The sequence below is a fragment of the Rhinolophus ferrumequinum genome, chromosome 9 (assembly GCF_004115265.2).
Source record: "Rhinolophus ferrumequinum isolate MPI-CBG mRhiFer1 chromosome 9, mRhiFer1_v1.p, whole genome shotgun sequence".
In the NCBI taxonomy this organism is placed as follows: domain Eukaryota; kingdom Metazoa; phylum Chordata; class Mammalia; order Chiroptera; family Rhinolophidae; genus Rhinolophus; species Rhinolophus ferrumequinum.
This window is the reverse complement of record NC_046292.1, coordinates 61,039,765-61,052,757: the sequence shown is the minus strand read 5'-3', so window position 1 is coordinate 61,052,757 and position 12,993 is coordinate 61,039,765. Positions and strand designations below refer to the sequence as shown.

General features: G+C 41.2%; 1 protein-coding gene across 22 annotated transcripts in view; it reads right to left on the bottom strand.

The window, feature by feature from the left end:
• ADGRL2 (adhesion G protein-coupled receptor L2) overlaps window positions 1-12,993 on the bottom strand; it is a 262,905-nt gene that overhangs the window by 177,284 nt on the left and 72,628 nt on the right. For 2 of the 22 annotated variants that reach the window (XM_033114143.1, XM_033114135.1), the window contains exon 1: window positions 8,451-8,561. The exons of 16 other annotated variants lie outside the window; for them this stretch is intronic. The gene's annotated coding sequence lies outside the window, so the exon portion shown is untranslated. Of the gene's footprint in view, window positions 1-6,711; window positions 6,835-7,891; window positions 7,977-8,186; window positions 8,202-8,450; window positions 8,562-12,993 lie in introns of those variants that run through there. 4 more of the 22 variants (XM_033114125.1, XM_033114126.1, XM_033114124.1 and 1 more) reach the window with 4 other exon arrangements.

Below are 12,993 nucleotides of genomic sequence, written 5' to 3'. Positions count from 1 at the left end.
TAAAACAGACCTAAATTTTACCCTCAGGCAGAAATCTGATTTAAACATCTCTATTTAAAGTGACATTTGTCCTCCCTTTTCAACTGGTTTCCCCTGAAATTCCAGGAAGTTGACTTCATGACCTAAAAACAGCCGCGTGGCTGTGAGCAGCAGTTGTGCCTGTTTCTGCACTTCAGGAAATCTGGGTGCCAGAGTGAATCAAGGTGGTAGGTAATAAAACAGGTGCCCAGCTATCTAGCTATCTGCTACTATGATAAATCCCATGTCACTTTACTGTTACAAGAATTCAAGATTTAGAGTTCCATATAATTCTAGAGTTAAGAGCAAAAATTTCCAAAATGTGTTTCTGTTGCTGATAATAATGTAGCTATCCCTACTGATGGACTAGGTTTCTTTTGATTTCATAAAATTACATCTGATCTTTCACCACACTGATCTGAAATAATAATTGACTGCAAATTCTAGAAATCCAGAAAAAGCAACAAATAATCAAACCTCTAAAATAAACAAAAAATATAAAGAAAAAAAATGTTCACATAACAAAAGTCACCAAGTAATGAGGATGTATGCATATTAAAACAGGAACTAATACCCTAACACTGTGAAACATAGTAACTTTTGATATTATTAAGCTATTTAGACACTGCTGGCAAGTTCCTACTAACCAAGGTAATCTAATTTCTGTTGCTTTTCCACATAAATTGATTTTCTTTTTCTTTTAGCCGTTCTGGTAATTGAACAAATTTATACAACTGTGATGGGATTTTACTTACCACCACACAATGCATAAAACCCTCCACGAAGACAAACTGTATCACTTCATAGAACTGCATTTTTTGTTGTAATTAAACAAACTGTATTTAAACTTGCTCTATGCTTCCAAAGCAATCAATAGCATTTTGCTTGTTGTAAGCTGCACTTTACTTGCAGGTGTTAAGCACTTGTTTCCTTCATTTGATCTAGCTTTTTTTAGATTAATTTTTATTTACCAAATATGGGAGGTTTTCCCCTAAGAAATCGCTTTTTAAAAATCATTGGATAAGAATATATTGGAAAGTATATGCAAATTATTGCTTACATTTAGTCCATCAGATAAATGACCTAAAAAGATTTTTTTAACTATTTTTGGTTGATTGGGATCTTACGACACAACGAGCCACTTTAAAAACAAAATCAAAAAAAAAAAAAAAACTACCTGCATCAAAATAGCATTAAGAGATTTTCAGTTTACAACATATACTAAACAAGACCTATATAGTAAACTCAAAATATCACACTGAAGTCCTGAATAAAATTTAGAAATTACATATCCTAGTTATAGTTTCTGCTTTGAAAGTTATCACACTAGGTCAAGAAACATGTCATTATTTTAGGGCTCTAATTTCCTAACTCCAATAATTAACTATCTCTAGGTTAAATAACCCATTTCCTTAACCTTTTTCTTAAAGCATTAAAAAATAATAATCACTACTTGACCAATGTTGAGTAGCATAAGGATTTCAGAAAATAGTCTCAATTTTTCTGATAACATCAAGTCTAATTACAGTAATCTTGGTGATTAAATACTTTTCAACCTTTCAACCTTTAATCAAGAATTATTTAAAGAGATGAATATTTGAGTGGGTCTATGGACTAATTAGTGTTATGTAAGAAAGAAGTTAAGCTATAGTTTTAATCTATCTTTAAAATAGAAATATTTTAATCCTTCTTGAAAATAGTTACAAAACACTTATCTATTTAGGTAACATGAACTAATATGTAAACAAATTACCTTAGGAACTGATATGACCAAAATGTAAACAGGATTTCAAGTCCTTTTCAAGTCTAGCAGCTAAAGTTGCTATTTTTAACACTGCATCAAAACCATCAATGTGCACTTTTTAGCTAGGCATTTTTGCAAATCATTTGATGAACTTTTTTATAATTATGCATTTCACTTCTAAAATTTACGACTGTGAAAATAATTCCACTTTAATTTTATATGAACCTCTTTTGCAGAAAAGCAGATGTCAAATATGTACTTCTCCTTCAAGACACAAAATCAGACAGTGAACAGCAAGAGACAAAGTGTAGTATTTGAAGAAACTTTTTGTAAAATAGTAATCCTATGACACTAAATTCTTAAATTTCTAAAACTGTATTTCATTTTGAATCTAAGTACAACTGATCCGCATTCTTAAATAAAATATCAGTCATTGGTCAAGTGGTATGAATTCTTATTAAAATGAAAGCAGATTTCTTTCAGGTAGGTACAAGTGTGTTTAGTCCATACCTTAGACTATGTTGTAATGCTCTCATACTACACCTGTCAATAAACTAAGTGTTATTTGAACAAGTATTTACTAGAGTCAGGTCAAATAAATATTTTGATAGAAAACAGAGCAATATTTTATTACTATGGTGTACAGATTTCTAGTTACTTCCTGACCTTCCCAACATCTCAATCTTAGCTCACATATTCCTATATTACTTAAGACATTAAAATATTATTTTAAATCTTTTAATAAAACACAGATAGCTTCAATAATTATCAAATAGGGAACGAACCCTAAGTAAAGCTTGGTTGTAAAGTTCTCCTCTTGATAAATTTAAGAAAGGAAACGCCCAGAAGCTTGGTGTTAACATTTGTGCTGATTGTGAAAATTGCAGCAATAAAAACTGCAACTGCTTGTCTTAAATAAAAACTTCTAGTACTCTATATGAGATCCATACGTATGTTTATATTAGTTTTTATAACATTTGGAAGTTTTGTTGTCTGCTTTGATGTTAGTCCATTAATAAAGCAGAGAATCAAAAGCCTGGAAAAAAAATAAATTTATTGGAAATTCTCAAGTCAAAACCTGAAGTAATTGGTTTGTTCTACCCCACATGATTCAATATTCTGATTTCCCCAACTACCTGCTCCCAGAGCTATCTCGCATTCCTAAATTCGTTTTCTGTTGCCAACACAAAGTAACCCACAGTGATTGAAAATGGCAGCTGAAGTGCTTCTACAACACATTAATTTTTCTCTAAGTAGTCCAATTTTGTCATCTAAATGTTGAGAAATCTTTTCACTGCATTTTATACCTTTAAAGATTTGCTGCATTCAGGATCACCACCATGTAAAATGAAGAGCAAGGTTTTCAACACAATTTTTAGATTATCACTAATAGCTCTAGGATAATGTGTTTTCTTTCTAGCACTCTGCATTCAAAGCAAACTAGTTAACAGTAACTTAAGTGCAGTAATAGCAATCGCATCAATGTGTTTTCTTTTTTACCTCAATAATACTTCTTAGACAACTGAAGATAAACTATCATAAAATGGTTTCAGGATGAAATACAATTTGAGTGCCACTAAAAATAATCTGAAAAAAATTATCCTATTAAGCTGATGCCTAAAAATGTTAGGCAGTTAATATTTTTCCTCAAAAATTGTTTATGAAGAATCAGTTTTCACTATTAAATAAAAACAAGTTCAGCCCATAAGTATAAAAAAAAAAAGCCCTCCTCCAATGAAGGGATATCAACTCATGTTTAAAATCAACCAACCATAAAAGGTAAAACTATAAAAAATATGGGCTTACAAATCTCTAAAACCTTCCCTGAGATTCATTTTCATCTTAAACTACGTTTTAGGAAATCTTAACCCAAGTGAAACCACTACTTCCCTAAAAGTTGAAGACAGAAGTTCTTCTCCCTTGACCTCTCTCTTCTACATAAGATACTTGTTCTTACTTGTTTTTTCACTCATGGACATTCAGTTGTTATCAGAAATTCAAAGAATGAATCTTTCCGCAAACGTAAAAAAACTGTTAGCAAATACACTATAAATATTAAGAAAAATAAAGCAACGTTACACTGAATTCTAGCATTTACTCTCAAAATACAAAACTTTTGAGGCAAAATCTTCAAACAGAATCATCTCTAAATACAGTTCACAAAAAAATTGATTATCACTTATCAACCTTTTCCAAACTTACACTTGCACTGGAATGTGCAGTAACAAAACTGATGTTAAGTTTGAATAGTCAAACCCCTCCAATGACTTTTTTCCTATAAATTTAGCAAGTGTATTAAAAACAAAGTTTTCTAGGTGAAAAATGAGTGTGCTTTTATTACAAGATTTCTATTATTTTATAGACTCATGAAAAGCCTTTCTTTCCCATTTTATTAATATAACAAAGTGTAGGCCCTAGAAAAGTATTAAGTTAGAAGCAAAAGCTTTCTCACTCTCTCTTCCACAGAAGGGACCCCAAAAGACAGGCAACAGTGACTATCATAAAATAAAAGGTCACCCTTTTTCTAGGAACAAACCATTTATCAATAGAAAATAATTGTCTTGCTATTTGCAAGGGCTCCACAGCAATAGACAATGTTTTTTCGCTCACATAATTACAAAACAGTGAAAGTTCAGAAACACAGCCTGAATCCACCTCCCCATTTTTACCCAGTACAATTCTCATTGCCCTTTGGGCCTCCGCTTGGAAGCAAATGGAAGACAGGCTGAAGTTTTCTCAATTGAGCTGAAGCTAAGAAACCTTTGATATGCTAATAGTCCCCTTCAAACGGTAAGAATTCACACTTGCATTAATTCAAACAATTTGTGCAGAATGATGTGAAATGGCACCTCTTTTAGAGGCAAGCAACAAAAGGAGAGAATCGGAATGTCTGAAGAAGCCAAACAACAGAACATTTGTTCTGCAGTATTCTCTCTATCACGCATAAATTTAGAAGATGGAAGGAGGGACAACAAAAAGTTCCATAACACACCTGAACAGCAGATTTTCTTTGCAAAGGTTTCTCAAGTATTACAAAGATACTAAATTTAAAGTTACAAAGTTACCTTTTTTACCTAGGTCAAGAGTCCCATCACAATTTGGAATGTTGCCAAAGACACCCCACAAACCCATCTATTTTTCTGCTATGGATGCATATTGCCTCCTCAGTGCCCACCTTTTAAGGTTCGCCCAAGATCAAACCTGAGTTAGTAAGAGACATCCCAACAGGCAATCATTTACCAAACTGGATGTGACTTTTCTTCGTTGAGCAACGCGAGTTAAGAGCAAACTCAATGGGGCCCGTTCCAGACACAAACACTGACAGGGAAATGAATGAACCAACCACGTCCGTTAAAGGTACGCCTCTGGAAAGGGGAAGAGAGCAGGGCAGATACTGTAAAGACTGCAAAAGAAAATTTACGAATTGGGGGAGGGGCGGGGAGGAGAGTGCCTTAGAACCTGGCCTTTGTAACGGGAAACATATGGTTGGTGGCTGCGGCTCAGACCCTCGCAGGCTGCTTGGGAGAAGCTGCTAAGCAGCCTGACACCTTTCAAGAAACAGGAGGAAAACATTTCCTCGGTCTGAATCCGAGACTACACAGTTTGCATCAGGAAGAACGGAATGAAGGGGCCAAAGAAGGGGGAAAGGATGAGGGGGGGAGGAGTCCACAGAAAATGGGGAAAGAAGACGGGCACCCAAGGACTTGTCCCTCCAACTATGCTTTTAGAGGACAGAGCAAACGGAGAATAAAAAATATATTAAAGACATACGTTCCTTAGCCTTCGCTCAGCGACTCTTTGGCACAAAAGTAAAGCTTCCAGCGATTTCCCCTAACCCAAACCCCGTAGTTCGGCGAAAGGAACAAACTTTCCTGATCCCACGCGAAGTAGTCCTAGCAAGCGTGCTTCCCCACTACTGGGGCGCTTTTGTCGCTTCACTGGCCCTCATCTCTCCACCAGAGGGGTCGGGTCGCCCCCGCCAATCAAGAAGCCCACGCTCGGTTAGCCCCGGGGTCTCCCCTTTTCTCGCGCTCCTCCCACGCCTTTTTCTCCCCGCCGCTCCCCACCCGGCACCCCATCCTACCAACCAGGCTTCCTGAGGTTCCCAGACGCACAGCCACCCCAGGAGCCCACACCCCGTAACTTCTCCAGCAGGCCCAGCGCGGCCCAATGCTGCCCTCTCACTGCGGGTCCGGGAGGCTCTCCGCGCTCCCCAGGGCCCGCCGGTACCCGGCCCCGCCACCTCCCGCCCCGCCGGGCCGTCCCTAATCGTTGCCAGCCCCAGCGCCGGGTCGGCCACATCTGGCTGCGCTTTGCTGTCATCCTCGCCTCTCCACACCACCTAACCGCCAACAAGAAGAAACAACAACCCGCAACAACTCAGCCCAGCCCTCCCCCACCGTCCACTTCCCCTGAACTCGCTCCCAGCGCCCTGCCTCTCCGCTCCACTTCCAGCCCGGGATGGGTCTGCAGGAGGGCGGGGCGGTGGGGGACAGGGCCCCGCACCCGGAGCAGAGCAGCCCAGCCGCGGGCGCGCCTCACATTCAGCCCTCCCAAAGCGCTGAGAAAAGGGGAACGAAACCTTCCGACCCAAGCTTTCCGAAAATCAAAATATGCACAACGCAATCATACCCCCCTCTGCCCCCGCGCCCCCTGCAACTAGCCTGACGCCTTGAGAACGTTACTACAGCTCTCCTAGGAGAAGCCGGCTGGACGGGGCTGGGAGTTCTGCTCAACGATTTCCGAGGAGAGGAGAGGGCGGGGGAGGGGGCGAGCTGCCCGAGCGAGCGCGGGTCTCCCCCTAGGTCCGGCTGAACATAAACAGCCGAGCCCCAACTCACCCGCGGCTTCCCTCCACCTCCAACATCCACCCCCAGGCAGGAGGCGCAAAGCAAACAGGTCTCCCAAGCCAGGCACAGAGGCACATTGTTCGTTCCTGCGGCTCTTACCTCGGTCTGCGAGCGCGCCCCGGGGGCGGGCCGTCTGGCGCGGGGGCCGAGAGGGGAGAAGCGCGGAGTGCAGCGGCGACCCCGGCCGGCCAGGGCCGAGGCCGGCCCTGAGCTGCTCGCCGGCCGCGAGTCCGCGCGGGAGGCAGCGCTGCGGCTCGCCGGCCGGACACGGGCGCCGCGGCTCGGCGCGTCCTCCTGCTCGGCCGCCGCCGCCGCCTCCAGCCCCGCAGCCCGCGCCTGGCGGCTCCAGGGGTTAGGTCAACATTTTCCCGCAGTTTCCCACACGCCGCTCCGCGAGAGGGGTCTTTGGCACACCCGCACACAGCCCCCGACCTCGCGCTCCCTTGGAAAAATAAAAAATTCGGGTATCAGGGCGAAAGGGGTGGCGCAGGAAAAAGCCCGACAGAGGTGCGCAGACTTGGGAGTCCCCTCGGAGCGGCAGCCGCGGGAGGGGCAGGCAGGCGCCGGCGGCGCGAGGCCAACTCAGTTTGTCCGGCGAAGCCCCTCAGCCCGCCGTCCGAGCCGGCCCGACTGGCATCCCTGGCGCTGACCCTGCGGCTCGGGGCGGGAGACAGCGGTTGCCCCTCCTCACATTTCAGGTCTCCGGGCCGAGGCGGAGCGGCGGCCGCTGCCCCACGAAACGCTGAAGGCGAGGACTCGGGGAAGCAGGGAGGTGCACGGAAGAGCCACGCCACGCACAGCAACGGAGGGGAGATGCCCCCCAACAATCCCAAGGAATTCTCCGGCCAGCTCCCGATTTCGCTCCAGCACCTCTGCGTGTGTGTGTGAGCACAGAGAGTGAGAGGGAGAGAGGAAGAGAGAGAGAGCGAGAGACGGGGGAGTGCGAAGTCCTGACACAGACTCTCGGCGAGGTCTGAACTGGAGTCACCTCCAGCCGCCTCCTCCTCCTGCCCAAACCCCCACCTACCCCTCCCCCTGAATTCGGCTAATCATATAAACATATTAGCGTGTACAGCGGCAAAGGACAAATCTCTCCCTCCTGATTTTTCCAGCAAGGGGCTCAGGCAAACTCAAAAGATTACAGGCAGCTAAGTACAAAACGTGGAGCAGATAATCTATAACTCATTGCCGCCCAATGGCCATTTTCCACTCCATTTGAGCAGCTGCGGCGGCGGCGGTGCGCCCGAGCAGGGGGAGGGGAGCGAAAGGGTACACTTACGGACTTGAGCTGTTCGGGTAGTGGGGGCCAGACAGCCGCCCGAGGACAGGCCGGCCCCGGCTCAGCCGGCCGGGCGGCCGCAGGGCTGTCCGGGCGGCGGCGGCGGCAAGGGACGCGCGCACACTCGGCCGCGGAACGCGCCCCGGAGGCGGCCTGCGGTGGCTAGCGCCCCTCCCCTTCTGCTCGGCTAACCCCCAGCCTCCAGTCAAGGGGCTCCGCTTCCAGCCTCCCCCCTAACCCATCAACACACCCATTCAACCCCTACAGCCATCACCCCCCGCCAAACTCCACTCACTGCGCGCTGGCTCCTTTGCGCGCTCCGCCGGAGCGCGCTCTCCAGCCTGTCCACACTCACGCACTTTAAAAACATTTATTTTATTTCTGGAACCGGGTTAAGGGTATTTGGAAGAGCGCGGTAGAGCCCAGCACTCCGGCCTCGGAGGCGGGGCGCAGGGGGCTGGCCGGGGGCTCTGGGACCCCTCCCCTTTTCCCTCCAGGCCCGGGAGCTTTCTCCTTGCCCGCACTTGGAAGAGGCGCCCAGGATGCGTCTTTTACCCACCCCGTCTCCAGGTTTTCTCTTTTCTCCACGCAGTGAGCCGGAGGCCCCGAAACTTTTAGTTTCCGCAGCCCTCCTTTTGTGTGACTGCTAAGAGGAAAAAGAACGTCTGTTCGCCGCGGCTGCCTCCGTCCGGCTGCGGCGCGCGGGGGACGCTCCAGGGTTAATGTGTCTTTGATACCTGAGATTTCCGGCGCGCTCGTTAATGAAAGTTACATTTTTAAAATTGCGATGACTTTTTCTTTGTAGTTACGGAGACCTAGCCAAACTTTGACTTTATTGACTATATTTCACAGGAGAGTTTTGTTTGTTTTTGATTAAACCCACCAGGATAAGCAAAGGAAGGAAAGGAAACTACAAGGCTCTTTAGTCGCCAGTGCGTTCATCGTGCTGTTAGGTCTGTTTCCCTCATTTCCTTACATTGAAACTGCTTTTGCTCTAGTCCTCTGACCATATTTCCTTGCACCTCTCTCTGTTGGTAGTGTCAGCAAACAGCCAGGCAGCGCCAAGGATGCACCCAAGGTAAAGAGACAGACCACGACGGGGCAAGTCATGCTTGAAAAATGTTTAAAAGCCAGATAAGTGTCCTCTGCATACGAGGAAAATCAAATCTGCATTTTAATTTTAATTACAAAATTTCCGACTAAGTTTTCAGACTTATTTACAAATCACCGATTATACTAATGCAACCATCAGTTCAAGAAGCATGTTTGCATTGGTTTTCAAGAAAAGCTGATTCTCCAAGATTTGAAACCTCTAGAAAATAGGACGAAACTTGAGCTTCCTTGCTTTCAGAAACAATACATATTTCTTGTTGCTGCGGGTATGTTGCAGTCATCATACTTCAGAAATGATTTCAAACAACAGTGTTATTAAAATGTCAACAGCAGATAGTTCAAAAAACATGAAGGCTCTAAATACCTATCAGTATTCTGTCACAAAGCCAGATACTTGTAGTACTAAAGTAAATCCAGCTACTGGTCAAGTTTGTTCCTAACTTGTGAAAAATGTTAAAAGTACATAAATGCAAATAACTGAAACATGCTCTTTTGGTTGATTAATTATAATTCTCAAATTAAGACTCCTTGATGATCAAACTTTTGTGTACTTAATGTATTGATGTTTTAATAATTCTTACCATTCTCAAAGATAAGGGGAACCACTTAGAGCATTTGTGCTATAAACTACATAAACACTTTCATTTGGAATTTCTTAAATAACATGATTGAAATATTATCGATGCAGGATATAAACTAGCCTGGAAAAAAAAAACACATATTTGTGCAGAGCTTGTGTGAAACCTTATTATGTACCTAAGTTTTTACATCTGTCAAAATGTATACATACAACAGATCTACCTAGGAAAATTAAATCAGGCTACCTTAAAGTAATTGAAAAGAAGGCAGAATTATAGAATTCTCAGACCTCAGAGGGATTTATATCATGATCTCCTTTGGAATTTAAAATTATTTTATTCAAGATTATAAACCAAAATATATCAAACTAATAATAATTTGCATTTACCGAAAGATTTTAGCCCTTCCTTTTGTTTATCTTTGAAGGTTTTTCACTCATCTGGGCATGATTCACAAGAAGCCCCAATGAGTGCATAGATCAGTCTAATCCTATTTTCTTTTGGGAAGCAAAACTTGGTCTGAAGTTTTTATTTAGTGAGCTTAGTAAGTAATCAATAGAAATTTTGCCTGAATTAAGCTAGCCATATGTTGGCTTATTTACTTATTTATTTACCTCTCTCAGAAAGAATCTCTGGAAGAACCCACTGTCTACATTTAATAAGTCTGACATTCTTTGATGCTCTGGACATGAGTGAGTCACTCTCCACTATGTTCCTAAAGAGACTACATCACAAAAGAGGAGGATGCATGGGAGAGGGAAGAAGTTGTCAGAAATGGGTTAAAACTATAAGGAGTGAAAAATGCCTCGTACAAGTTTTTAATTTTAATTCGATAGGATGTGTATGTTATAGAGTTCAAAGGATTTGACACCTTTTTTCTAAGAATATAATAAGCTTGCTGTGTTTTGAAAATTACATCTAAGTGTATTCCTTCTAGAAGAATGCTTTAAATATTAAAGAATTTTTCATTCTTTCCTTGTACTTACACATAATAATACTTTAACCTTCTTTGTATCCACAAAGAATTGAAACAGAGCTTTTAATTGCATTGATATATTCAAGATTAAGCTGTTAGCCACAGACTTGCCATTACAAAGGAACACACATCCAGAAAACATAATTTGCCTGACACTTCATGACAATTCAAAACATAATTTATAACAATACAGGTGTTATGGTAGAAAAAAATAAAATGCGAAGCTTAATAATGTCTGCAGATGTTAGCAAGTTAAGGGGAGTTAGAGTATGTTATGCATTCCCTGCAATCCAATAAAGTTAACTACTCAATCTATATTATTATTTAAGTAATGGCAAAATCATTGACTTAGTCATAATACTTGCTAATTGTTTTTAAAAATAAATTCTACAAAGGACAAAGGAAACACCCATTTCCATTTGTTTTATGTTAAATCAACATCCAACCACTCATGGTGATTTCATTCAAAGAAAACAGAAGGAACTCATTAGCTTATGTGGTTAGAGAGATTGATGGGCTTCAAACATTTTAACCATACATGTTTTTTCCAACTGTAGAAACTCATGTTTTTAATTTAAGCAACTTTAAGAAACTAAAGATTATTTTATTCAATAGGTTCACATATTTCTGATACAGAAATTATGCTAATTTTTAAAACTATATACCATCCAAGCATCTTTGTTTAGAAGGAAGTGATGAAGTACTTGTCAAAATACTGTGTTTGAGTAACAATAGTTTGGGTACCAAATTAAAGAAACACGTATGAAAATGGGCATAGTTGCAAAATATTGTGATTAGAATCAGCCAGTATAACACAGTGAGTAACTTCTTCACTGCCCCACTCTGGCAAACTTAGGGTGGGGTCGGGTGGGGTGGGGAGAAAATCAGGGTTTTGATAGTGGGCCAAAAACTGTGTGAAGTTTGAACGACACAGCTGTAGATGAGGGTAAGCTGTATTCATCATGGGAAGCATATTTTTGCCTGTGATGAGAGCTCAGAGAGAATTCTAAACTAAAGCAAACAAACAACAAAAAACGTGGAACTGGTCTAGTTTCTGGTACAGAAATAGAAATAAAATTAGCTAGATTTCATCCTAAACTTAATCAGTTCCCTTTTCTTCATCGTTACTGTTCAATGATGCTTAGTGCTGAAACTACTTTTCCCTACTCTAGAAAATAAATATTATAAAGCTCTAGACAAGATCAAAGCAATGTGTGAATACCAAACTTAACTAGAACTGGTTGAAAGTTGCTAGCTTTGTTTTTCATTTTAGTTTTGCCATGCATGTAGGCTGAAAAGAAATCAAAACTAATTTTCCATGAGAGCAGAAACATATGAAAGCATTTGGCAAAGCCAATAAGTTTTTAACTATTCTCCTGGCTCTCTCCAGGCTGCCTAAATCTTTGTCCAAGAAGGCCAAACTGTCTAAAATGTAGAGATACCATCTCCAAAAATGACAGTTTAAACTATAGTATAAAAATTATTATGGTGTACTATGCTTAATGATATTACCTAGAAGTATATAATCACATATATATTCTTAAAGTACATCATTTTGTAATTAATACTTTTTAAAAATATCCATCAATACAACTGGTAGCATAGCTCTTTCTGTGCACTTAGAGTGTTTACATATGTATATAAAGGATTATAAAATTTTTATACCGTTATCATTATGACACTCAAAAGTAAGCCAATTTAAAAAAAAATCCCTCATAATCATTACTCCACTGAGTCTTACACAACTCAGTTTGTCTTTCTTTCCCATAGATTGTTCCCATAACTGGTTAATCTCTCCACCTTGAGGATCTTCTATAATTGGGTCTTATAGATCTTCTATCAATGTTTCTGTCAAACCATGAAATGTAACTATGAGAACACGCATTTTATGCAAATGCTACCTATAACTTCTTATAATAATTATTTTGCTCATCATAAATACTCATAACCAAGTGTTTTCTGAATTAAAGTACTGTAGGTAGTTTAAAAATGGGTCTCCCTTTCCTCTTTTAATATATGCAAACCTCTGTCAATAATACAGACGAAATTTCTTTATTATTTTTTAATTTTTGAAGTTAAATGAAGAGTAACCTAAGATTATGATTCTGTTTTAAATATAAAACATTTACATGGGCAGTTCTTGGTAAAGCATCATGCATAGCTTGGGTGAGAACAATGGCAAGACAATGGTAAACAGTGGAGGTAATTCCACCTTATGGAACCTAAACCCTCACAGATAACCCTCACAGATAAGTAGCAATTTCACAGAAGTCCAAATTGAATATTTAGTGCCTTTGAGAATATGACTGATTATTTGTGCCGTAGTACAGCAAAACTTGCAAAAGGCTTTTAAGAGTCAGGGAACAAACTCACAAATATCCTCTTTGCATTTTAGAAAGTAAGTCAAAAATATAACTGTATAACACTTCTAATAT